Source organism: Scardinius erythrophthalmus, assembly GCF_964197995.2.
Source record: "Scardinius erythrophthalmus genome assembly, chromosome: 4".
Taxonomy (NCBI): Eukaryota; Metazoa; Chordata; class Actinopteri; order Cypriniformes; family Leuciscidae; genus Scardinius; species Scardinius erythrophthalmus.
Window position 1 is genome coordinate 14,443,823 of NC_138224.1, and position 12,623 is coordinate 14,456,445.

Consider the following 12,623-nt stretch of genomic DNA (forward strand, 5'->3'; position numbering starts at 1 on the left):
AAGTGAGAAAATTGACAATGGTTGGTCACATGACATGGCGAATGTAGTACGTCCAGATTACATTCATACTATATATACACTGTAAAATATTTCCAGACTTTCACAATATTTAACTGTGTTATTTTACAGTAAAATACTGTTTTAATTGATTTACTGTAAACAATTGTAATTTCACAGTAATGTGGATTCGCTCACTGACATTTTACTATCTGCTGTGATATGACAGCAAATTACTGTAAAAAAAATAGGCTGTTCAGCTGAGAACGAAGACCCCACCCAGATAGCAAGCACAGTTGGGCCAACGGCTTTTTCTGTATGGGCCAGCCTGAGCCTCGGCTGAAATCAGTTGTAATGGTGTCAGGTCCACACTCGGTGTAGCTGTGACCCGAGACTCGGTGTAACTTCGACCCGAGTTCGTTTTGTCACAAGCGGGCCACGAAAAAACTGAAAAAAAAAAGATTTTGGCGGTTAAATCCTGAGGATGATCCAACAGACGCGTCGCAGACCATTTCGTTTCCGAGAGGAATCATTCAGCTGATAAAAACGGGTAAGTAATTTAATTCATTTATTGTTCTGTTGTTTGATGTTTTAATTGAGATGGTTTGCGATGGTAATTAGGCCTTCGTAACATCAGAATACCCATTCGGTCGCGGAGATACGGAGTGTTGATGAAAAGGCCTAACGTTACGGTTTCATTTTAGGATGATTGTGTATTTGTTTTATTAGAAACACTGCTGAGCTGGATCCAGTGCACTGCAATGTTGGCTAATGAAATTATATTTAGTAGTTATATTCCATTTTGTTTGCTAAAATTTAGTCAGTTATTTCGTCTTTTTCAACGAGTGATTATCAAATCATAGGAGTCGGACTATGCTTTCGGTGCATAGATTTGATTCACTAACATTTCAAAAGAGTAATTTACTTGTGAATCGAACTAGCAGCTACTACACTGACCACCACGCTGCTGCATAACACCCGCGGAGACAACTCATTATATGTACAATCTGAAATTAAAAAAGACTTATTTTGTTGTAGCTAACACTTCTGTGGGGAGCTCCGAAACGGGAAAGCGTTATAGATAAGTGCAGCTTATTAATTCTTTGTCTTTTGCTCGACTTTTGTTATTGAATGTTACGTTAACATCAACGTAATTTGCTTTAGAGCAGGTGCACTTTAGAGTGAAAGAAAAAATGAAAGAGTATATATCACTGTATAATGCGATTAAAATGGTTTAACATTTTACTGCAGTGGGGATATATGATGATTATGAGCGAACATACTAACTTAATTGATGTTTATCTGATCGCACTGTTTGGAATCTGACACCAACAGTTTTTGCAGTCTTGGTTACACTTTATAATAAGGTTTTATTTTGTTAATATTAGTTTTCAACATTAGTTAACAGAGTAACCATGCGTAATACTTCAAAATGTATTAATCTTGGTTCATTTTCATTTTGACATTTAAAATAAAACAGTATTTGTTAACATTAGCAGCACTGTGAACTACAAGAACAAACATTGAACAGTTGTATTTGTATTAACTAATGTTAACAAATACTGTAACAAATGTATTGGTTATATTAGTTAACACATTAATGTTAACAAATGAGACCTTATTGTAAACTGATACCGATATTTTGCATATACTGCTGCGTGAACTCTGACAACAACATTTATCAAACCTATGCACATAAAAAACGAATACTTAAGATTTAATAATGACTTCACAATATGTATTCCTTTATTTAAAAGATGCAGTTCAGAGAAACCCTGACAGCTAATGCTGCTGAAATGGAGGTCGAGGGATCATGGACTGGTGGATCCAGCCGTCTAACTGGCAGTAGATCGAGGAGCAGACACAAGGTAAGTCTTCCTAGTGTTGATCAGGAGGCAGACGCACTCTGGCAGTTTAAATCTATATTAAAAACACACCTCTCTAACCTAGCATAAACATAATACATTTATATCATTAAAATCCCTATAATCCTATATAATTCAAAAAGGATTGTTAGGCCGCATAAATTAGCTCAACCAGAACCGGAAACACTTCTCATAACAATGAACAATGGCATTTTTGCTAATGTTAGTCTCTCTGTCTCATTCTTATCCCGAGGTTACTGTTGTCAGCCGGATCTAGTCCGTATCCAGATCAGATGCTGGACCTGCACCCTAAGATGAACACAGTGAGCCCTGAATGTCAGAAGAGACCATGACAACTAGACGAGACCTAGAAACAAACGCCTGTCAAGACCTTGTTGACACAACAGTCATCGGCACAGTCATCGGATCAGATCCACGAGAACCAGACCAGTCCTCCACACAGACCCAACGGCCAGCTTCAACTCCTCTCCCACCAATTGCCAGCGTGATCTTATGAAGGTAAAAGAGTAGCAAAACTCGAGATTAGATGTGAATTTGAGAACTTGTACAATTAATATTTGTACTTGTACACTAAAATTTACACTCACATCTCCAATGTGAAAACTTGTTGAATGTTGAGATCAGCACTTGCAGAAAATAGTCACAAACATGCATTCTGAATTTTAAGCTGCAGATAGTTACAAATGCAAAAGTCATTCACAGAAATACAATGACAGACACAAACTTGTATTCTTTCATTCACATTCGCAGCACAACCTCAATTAAGCACTTCTCAAATCTGCCATTGCAATATCAAATCTTCACACATTGACTTTCGCAACTTTTTTTGCGATATATTAGATGCGTAACTAACTTTTGCATTTTCAAACTCAGTGGCAGTAAGAGAGATAGGCGCGGCAATTTGAAATGGCAGATTTGAGAAGCTGGAAGTGCCTAATTGAGTGTATACTGGGAATGTGAATGAAAGAGTACAAGTTTGTGTCTGTCATTTTATTTCTGTGAATGACATTTTAACATTTGTGACTATTTATCTGCAGCTTAAAATTCAGCTGGTCCAAAATGCATATTTAGGCTGCATCAAAATAATCCACACGATTCCAGTCGACAAATAAAAGTCTTCTGATCTGAAACGATTGATCATTTTTATAAACAAAACGATAATTATGTAGTTTTTAACTGCAAACGCTCACCTTTTCCATCACTCTGTGATGTGCACTTGGTTACGTGTCTTGTAATCGCATTACGTTACGCTTTTGCAAGCGTGCATTGCATTTCTTTAATTAAACTATCACTTTTTGAAGTTTAATAATCCTATTTCACTCTATATCATGACTCTTGTTTTTCTGTCCATAACATTAAGACTATTTTTAAAACGCCTTATGTTAAAGGGTGCTCATTCCTGTTTCTGGATATCTGTCCCAGCAACAGGACCAGCACCTCTTACCTAAGGTATTTTGCATGTGCTGTTGTGATCAGCAAATGTGGAAAAACTTAATGGATTATTGAAAAATAATCACTGTAAAATATATTGTGAAGTTAGACTGCTTTTTCAAATTTATAAAAATAAATAGGGAATCTATCAGACTCTGAAATGTAACTTTTTTACTTGTCGTCTTAGGTGCTTCCTGGGCATCAACCTTACAGGATCTAAATCCAAAAAGAAGCAGGGTGGCATCGATCAGCAAGTTTGTTCTCTATTGCGAAAACTTGTGGATTTTGAATTGATGGCAAAGCAGATTTTGTGCTTTTTTTCCATTTGCTCCCTCTCTTTGTTCTCATTGTTGCCTCTCTTCATTTCCACCTGCCATATGGCCAATGGATATTTTGGACTGCCCTTATGGTTGAGACCTTCTACCTGGCTATTGTTTTGGATTTTCCCTGTGTTTATTGGACTGATAATCTCGTTGCCTACTCCTGCCTGCTCTCACACTTAATCTGCCTCATCCTTCTGGGGTCGCTGCCAGTATAAATAAATAACAGTTTTGTTTTTTGGGTCCTTACCCATTACCTGACCTGTGCACATTCATAAGGTAAAACACACATTCACAAGCCAACATGCATTCAGCATACATACACATTCACCTTTACCAGTTCTTGTGTCATTGCATTTGGAAGAATTAGAATTAGAATCTGTGTTCTGAGAATAGTGTCAGTCAAGTTAGAGTTTGGGATGTAGTCCTAACACCTTAATGCAACATGTTTGTTGTGATATTATTGTATCAATTGTAAAAAATAAAACAATTGAGGAAAGCATTGTTTAATCTTGTTTTTTTTATTACTACTTTTCTTTGATCACATTGCATTGCTGTATTTAATTGTAACTTTACAGTTAATTACTGGCTACTAATTGCATTACTTTTACAGCCGAAACACAATAAATCACTGTGAAATTACAGTAATAATGTGATATAATTAACTGTGAAATCACTGTACACAAGTGTAATTTTACTATAATTTACATTAAATTTCTTACTGTAAATTACTGTGAAAGTAATGCAATTAGTAGCCAGTAATTTACTGTAAAATCACAGCAGAATTTTTTACAGTGTAGAACATAGGCTACTTTTTTAGTGTTCACGAAGTAAGTACTTACTGTAGCGAGATTATGCGATTTCGGACGCAGCCCTGGTAAAAACTAACTGAAGTATGTGTTTCCTGTATGTTGCCATATTTGCTTTTTGGCATTTAATGGCCATTGTCATTACATTATAGTAGATATTTTAACAATAAGATTCTTGAAGGGTTTTTAATGTAATATTTGTTTCCATTTCTTTTAGTAATTTGTATCTTTGGTTATACACCAATACAATGCTCACTTCACATTTATCAATTAACACAATGTCAAGTATCCTTGCTAAAGGAGTCTTCACTGGAACAGAATGTTCTTGAGCTCTTCAGCTCCTCATGATGTCATGACTCAGCTTGTGTGAACTAAAAAGTCATCCTGACAAAATATGAAACACTTTGCAGTAATGATGACAAATCTGCCTAAGCAAAGCTATATGGATAAACTCACACTACACACTAAGAATTAATTACAAGAAATACAGATTAGGAGAAAAAAAAACAATAGAATCACTTCCTCTGCTGAGAAAGTGGGGCTGCGTCTTTCATGGAAAGGCTCGGCTATATCATATTGCTCAAAACAGACTACGTCAAGGTTCTTTTGTAAGCTGCCAGTTGGAACTTCAGATTTGCAAAGACATTTCACTTAGCTACAGGAAAACCTGAACCCTAAACAACGATAGACAATCACTCTAGCCATCTCTGATCTCACTAATAGGTTTTCACCAGGAGCCTATACCATGAAGCCGGTTTAGGTGGCTAGCCAGATATGTTTCAGTTTAGTTTGCGCCAACCCTGGGTTTTAGGCACCATGAAAGTGGTTTGGCTTTTAGCAGTGTTCAATCGCCATAGTAACTTACGCTCCCCGGCTAACCTGGTCCAGGGTGGGATATGTTCCAGGTAAGAGATCTCAAACCGAAATTGGACCAATCAGCTGTGAGCAAAGGATAAAGTCACTCCACCTGTTTCTACTCCAAATTAAAGGTCACTACATAGCAAATGATTTTTAAAGACAAAATCATTTGGCTTTCACACTTGTACAATTTTAGTTTATCAATTATTATTACGCACCGTTTAAATGAATAAATATATAAAGGTAAGATAAATACTCTTTAGAATCGATAAAGCTATAAAATTACTACATGTGGGCTTTAAATGTTTAATTCTCTCTACCTTTATCAACTGTATAAACTAACTTCACAACTTACACTGATTCAGCAAGACTTTTTCTTTCAGTTGTCCTCTTTCGTAGACAGCTATTTTCTTCTTGCTGTGTGAACTTGTTTAAATTCTTAATATTTTTCAATCTTGTAATATTCTGCAGAAGAGAGAAATTAATCGTGTGGCTTCTCTCGCAAGAAATGAATCGCAGTTTCACTTTCTCAGCATGTGATTGGCTGTTCGTTACTGATGTCACACCTAAACTCAGGATCAAAGCCTGAGGTGACAGAAAGTTGATAAGCATCATGGTACCAACAAAGCCTGGTTGGACTGGTTTGGTTTTGTCAACTCAAAACTAATCATGTAACCCGGAGTTTGTTCAACTACCATCATGGTACAGACCCCTGGTCAGTTTGTTTCAGGATGTAACAAGAGCTTCACCTGCCATTTTGTGTAGTTTTAGAATTATGGCAAAGAGTATAGAAGTACTTCTATACTCTTTGATTATGGTCACAAAACCTTCTTAAAATCGTAGAAACTACACACACACACACACACACACACACACACACAATAAACAAACGTTTAATCGCGATTAATCGATTTGACAGCACAAATATTTAATGTTTAAAAGAGATAAATAGTGCTAATGAATGTATTTTTAGTCAGTTGAATATAAAACAGTGAGTTTTAGTAACAAATTTGTACATATCTTTCAGACCCTCCTTAACTCACAATACAAGAAAAATAAAAAAAAAGTTGTAAAAAAAATGAAAACAAATCTGCTGCCATCACAGTAGCCTGTTTCAGTAAATATAGCAACAACAACAACAACAACAAAACTATTTTAACATTCTATTTGTCATTATTCATATAGCCTAAACAGTAAAAAGAAAATTTAAAAAAATGTAACAAACATTAAAAAATAGTTTTGATCACAGGGGATTTCAATATTTTACAGCAGTCTGGAATGTCCATGCCTCATTTTTAAGCTTTTAACCTCTCTGATTACTGCCGCAAGTGTTTTTCATAAAGTTATTTGCAGAAACCAGAATAACAAGCCAGTAGCCTAGTACCAGTAGACATCATGGTGTTCATCATATCGTCTCACATTTCACATGATTGTACAGAGTCTCACAGTAGGCTATTGTAATGGAGGAAACAATTCCATATTAGGTTTTAGTAGGCCAGTAACCTTAATTATTTCTCCTAGTGCAATGAAAGACTTGCCACCGATGGCAATGGAGAAGATCCAGATCATCTCGATCCGATGCGCTTGTTGTTGGCGGCGGCAGCGGTCCGTGATGGAGGAGACCCGGATGAATATTTCTCTGTCCAGCTGTCGTCTGCCCAGTCGGATCCTTGAGGATACATCAGACCCCCGACTGAATCAACCAGTCCAAACAGAGCCACCAAAAGGGAAAACGCGGTTCCGATAAAGTAGATCTTCACAAAGCCGATTCCAGACATGATTCGCTGCGAATGTCCAGGACGTCCATAAAAACAACAGAAGCACACATTAGCCACGCTTCTATCAATACCGGAAGTAAATACTATATATTATCTTAAGAATACGATTATTTAATAATAAACTAATGTATTTTGATTATATAGCCTACAATCAAATTTCGTTTCGCTGAAGGGAAAAACGTTCTTAAATGTTACTTTAAGATGCAAGACAAAATGTCCCAAATAGCTGACAAAATACCCAAGACGAAAGTAAATGTTAGTCTTTCTTACCAAGAAGTTAGTCCTGCTTGTGTTGGAATTTATTACAGCTGTGTCAGCCGATGTGTGTGCCGTTTCCCTTTTATACTTTGTCAAGACATAGCCTAATCCTTCTGTGCTGCTGTGGGAATTTCCAATATCTAACCTGTAGAAATTCCCGCGATGCGAAACGAAGAACAGTTCTTTTGAGTCGGATCTTTCAATGAACCGCTTGAACCGATTAACTTGTCCGAACTGTTTTGATAGGTCCGAGCGGTTCTCGAATCAAAGGCTCATTGACTATTTTATTTTATTTATAGCGTGAAAAACGTATTGGTTAATGCTGAGTTTGGCACCGCATACTAACATACTAATCTAACTAATGTGATAAAGGTAGTAACGTTACGCTAGTAGTAGCCTATAATGCGGTTCCGAATTTAGCATGTTACTTTAATAGCAAAAAAGTGGGAACGTTACAAATGCTACGTAGAAAATGTGTTTGCACCGATTGTATGACATTTTTATAACGCATATCCTAAGTGACATTATGGTTTTATGAGCTGGACATATGAAATGAACCTATGTTATCATAATGTCAAGCGGCAGGCAATAAGGCGTGACGACGTAATTGCATCAGAACGTAAAGGAGCATTGGATTGTTTTTCGAACTGGTTAATCGAAACTGCTCAAAAGAATCGATTCGCTGAAATAAACCTTACTGCCATTAAATCTATGCAAGCTATGACTCAGCGAAGTAATAATCTATTATACCAAGAAACAGAACTATAAAAACTGTGAATTCAACGTTTTATTAACATCAGTCAGTCATTAAAAGCCACATGAGCTCATTGGTTATTCCAGTGAAACAGGATGTGCTTTTTTGAGTCATCAGAAGAAAATGTGTGAGAAACAAGTGAAAGTGACTAAAACATCTTTGAACCAAAACTTGCCTTTATTACAGATGGCATAGGTTATTTATAATTATATTGTGTATTGTGTAACAATTACAGTTGATGAGTGATTAAATATTTCGTTGGGCTTTGTATTATGAGAGTAAGACAATATGGGCAATTGCGCAATAAAAATTAAACGAGGTACTCTACAACAATTTTAAAATGGTCTATGCAGCCCTCTACTGGTGGAAAGAGAAATTGGTGATTTCGAAATGACCATACATGGTCGCTAGAGGGAGCACAAATTTCTTTTTGGACATGTAGGCAATACCATGTAAATACCATAGTACCTGAACATGCTAATTCACTAGTAGCATAGTAGTTCTCAAAGTGCCATGACAATACATTCTTATACAGTATTTTTTGTAAGGGGAGATGAACATAGTATTATACTGTATTGCAGTTAATCAGGAAAACGAATCAAGAAAATTATATGTTCCAATTGTCATCTTTACAAGTAAAATTTGAATAGACGTGATGAGGGTCCCATAGACAATGATTTTTATACTGTACAAACTGTATATTCCTATCCCTTAACCCTAACCATCAGAAAAAAAACTTTGCATTGTATTTTAGATTTTCAAAAACATCACTTGATCAATTGAAATCATTTAAAAGCAGTTTTCCTCATGGGGACCAAATGTCCTGTCATGTAGAGTGTCGTCGAGAGGCCTGAGAGAAGCTTAGGAAGGCTCAGTACAATGGAGTGGTTTTCAAAATGCCAGTTGTGGTTTATTTTAGAAGCAACATTTCATAATGTGCAGTCCAAAAGGTAAAAAAAACCTTAATGCAACAGATACTGGTGCTAAAAACAAAAGAAAAAAAAATGCTGTGAGCAGCAAAACTGGCACTAAACAATGCCTAGCACATCCACAAACTATCAGCATGTCTCACCTCAGAAAGGTTCAACCATTTGCACAGTATATAAGACGCAACATGCCCCCCAAACATGCTCAGGCATTGGTTTAAATACAAGTTTCCCGCCAAACACTAGTGGGACGAACCATTGTCATGGGGTGGAACCTTTCCCCATGACACTCATCACTCAATTCCACAGCAAAACATTGGCACCTTAATAATCAAAAACTCATTTCTACCATGCAATAATCATAATACAAACATGCATAACATACAAACACAAATTCAAATATTTAACACCTCATAGCACTCATGTCTCTTTCCCACTTAGGAAAATGGTACTTTCTGGCTAGCACTAGGCTGGCACTCTAGTGATGATTTCATTAACCTAGTTCATCACCACATGTCCCCACAAGGACAAGGATTTCAGGTATTGCAATCTTTGTGGGTAAATTTGATCCCCCTAACGTGGGTATACGTTCTCCCCCGCTCACCCCTCCCACACTAATTCCCTTAATGCACTGAATTGCCTAGCACACATGAGGAGCAAAGGGATGGTGTCATGAGTCTGTCACACTCTGTTTAATAAATGGCACTCCCACAAAATGTGCATGAGATTCATTATCATAGAAACCACGAGATGACAAATGCATCTCATATTTTAGACAACCATGTAGATAAATGATTTTACATAGTTTCTAATGTCTTGCATGCACTGTGTCATGCTTAGTGTGTGGTTTTGAAGACAGTCAGCTAACTGTTTTTTCATAAGGTCTAAGAGGATTTCAGCCTAAGCTACTGTCTCCAACCAGCAACCACCTGCTTTTGCTTAGTATGAAGTATACAGGAAAAGAAAATATTCAGTTATAGTGCACAACACTCATCAGCTGGTCAATGACGCCATGTTTTGACGTGGAGTCTGTGTCCTTGTCATTGTGAGGCATGCTTATTTATAGAGACTTGTTTATGAATAAACAAGTGCTACGAACATGGATACTTCAAAATTGGTGGGTTGTTAAGCAATTTAATAATTTTTGCCTGGAAGATGGGGGAAAATTAAAATAAATAAGACTAAGCCATATCTAGGGACCAGAATATCAGATATAGGGGTGGATGCTGACAACTTAGGTCAGTAAAGGGCAAACAGAACACATAGCAATAATGCCCTGGTAACAGACAAAATGTTATCATTTTTGATTGTTTATTTTGTCTGGTTTTATCTAGTTTGTATTTTTGTTTATTTGATCTAGTTTTTTCTGTTTACTTGTTTTGTCTAGTTTGTTATGTCTGGTTGTTTTATCCATGTTTTGAGTTTGCTTCAGCTAATTTGTTTCACCAGGGGCCTGTACCATGATGGTAGTTGACAAACTAGTTGAGTTGACAAAACCAAACCAACCCAACCATTGTTGGTACCATGATGCTGATCATCAACTTTCTGTTAACCCAGGCTTTGATTCTGAGTTTAAGTGTGACATCAGTAGCGAACAGCCAATCGCCCCGGACCAGGTTAGCCGTGGAGCACAAGTTACTATTGCCATGAACACTGCTACAAGCCAAACCACTTTCATGGTGGTTTTACTGAAACATATCTGGCTAGCCACCTAAACCGGCTTCATGGTATAGGCCCCTGGTTTGTCTTGTTTGATCTCATTTGTTTGTCTGGTTTTATCTAGTTTGTTTTTATTTGTTTCATTTTCTTGTTTGATCTCATTGGTTTGTCGGTTTTGTCTGGTTTTATCTAGTTTTCTGGTTTGTTTCATCTAGTTTGTTCTGTTTACTTGTTTTGTCTATAGTTTGTTATGTCTGGTAGTTTTGAGTTTGCTTCAGCTAATTTGTTTCATCTAGTTGGTTTTGTCTGCTTGCTTGTTGTTTTGGCTCTCATGGAAGCAGCTCTATATGCACACATTTGTACTACACAGTCAGTAAAGTGCCTTTCTCGTCTTAATGGTCCCCAGGTCTAAATCTCCAATCCTCTTTGTGAGAGTGACATGTGCTCTTGACAGAACCACAGCTAAAGCCACAAAAGAGAGAGACTGCGAGCACAAAACACTGCTTTCTATCTCTTCACTGTCCTAGTCTGGAACACCCTCAGGCTTGAACATTCTCTTACTATCTCTAGTTTATTTGTAAATCCCTCCTTCTCGGTCCTCCTATTAAACCAGCACTTGAACACACACGGACCAGAGGGATTCAGAGGTGGGAATATCTCCAAGGCGACACCCTTGTCTCCATGTGAGCAGGTGCGTAGAGCTTGGATCCACAGTTCCTGGGAACTCGCTCACCCTGGCTATCAGATCAGTCAAAGCAAAACTGACCGCTCACCTCAAACACAACCAACCAAGGGATCTCAAGAGACATGAGTGCTTTTTAACTCTGGATTTACAGGGAGATAGATCACTTTAGGTTTAATAGTTCATTTTTTTCTCACCTCTGAATCTTGGATCCATGATTGTGCTACTTTGAATTGGACCATCATTTGTATTTGCACTCAGCCACGAGACTAGCTTGGATTTGTTTTGGCAATGAACAGTGCACAGACTTTATACCTAAACCGGACAGAGATAGAGGGGATTCCAGAAGACTTTAAACAGGAGATGAACCATGAGATGACGAACAGCACTGAACGTTCTCCAAATGGCTTTCCAGCTGTCCCTCATGTGCGCGGACACGAGTCTGCAGCCCAACGCTACACGGTGAAATGCTTACAAGCAGGTTTTCCAGACAGGTAAGATCACAAAAGTCACAGAAATGTTATTGGTACGAATAAAAGCTACGTCAGATTTAGATTGTGATAATTGAGACTTGAGCCTCACAATTTCTTCTGTGCTTGATTCTTTTTTTAAAATGCATGCAACTTGGAAGATAAATCCCCTCCTGTCATCCTTTAATTAAATGCAAAGGCTCGTTCTAATCTCTAATCTTTAAACCATCAAGACTAGGGGATAAAATAGCCTTGTATAATTGAATCGTAAAATCTGATGCAGGGTCAACAAACGTTGGCCTTTAAAAGAGCTATTCTAGGCACAGCGGATCAGTCTTCTCCAGCTATCCAGTGGAGTGTGAAGTCCTGACAAAGTCCAAATGGGTCAGAAACACTGAAATGGCTGCTGGTGCAGGAAGATATTCTGACCCACATGTCCACTGACCCACATATGGTGAGGTACATATAACCGCTTCACCTCTCTGTTGTGATGGGAGGAGACAAGGGTCAGGGATTTTAATGGCTGCAGCCTCTGACACACACACACACTAGTATTTATTTTTAGACAATGGAGCCATACCGATTGTCTGTACTGTGACTTTACTTGTCTAAATAAATGACACAAACCCACATGTACTTCCCATCTCACCCTGCTGGTCTAAAACTCCCTGGGGAATCATGGGTTTGCTACTCACATTTGCATTGCCACTGATAATTTTGACTAGGGGTGTCAGGAAAGTATAAAAACATGGATAAAGGAAATAGAGATTTTACAAAAAGTATTAATACACACAT

At 37.5% G+C, this 12,623-nt stretch overlaps 1 long non-coding RNA gene across 1 annotated transcript; it reads left to right on the plus strand.

Moving 5' to 3' along the window:
• Nucleotides 1-274: 274 nt before the first annotated feature.
• LOC308689474 lies at nucleotides 275-4,135 on the plus strand. The gene is made up of 4 exons (XR_014030010.1): nucleotides 275-547; nucleotides 1,755-1,865; nucleotides 2,116-2,381; nucleotides 3,502-4,135. It is a non-coding gene; the product is annotated as an uncharacterized lncRNA (long non-coding RNA).
• The last annotated feature ends 8,488 nt before the right edge of the window (nucleotides 4,136-12,623 follow it).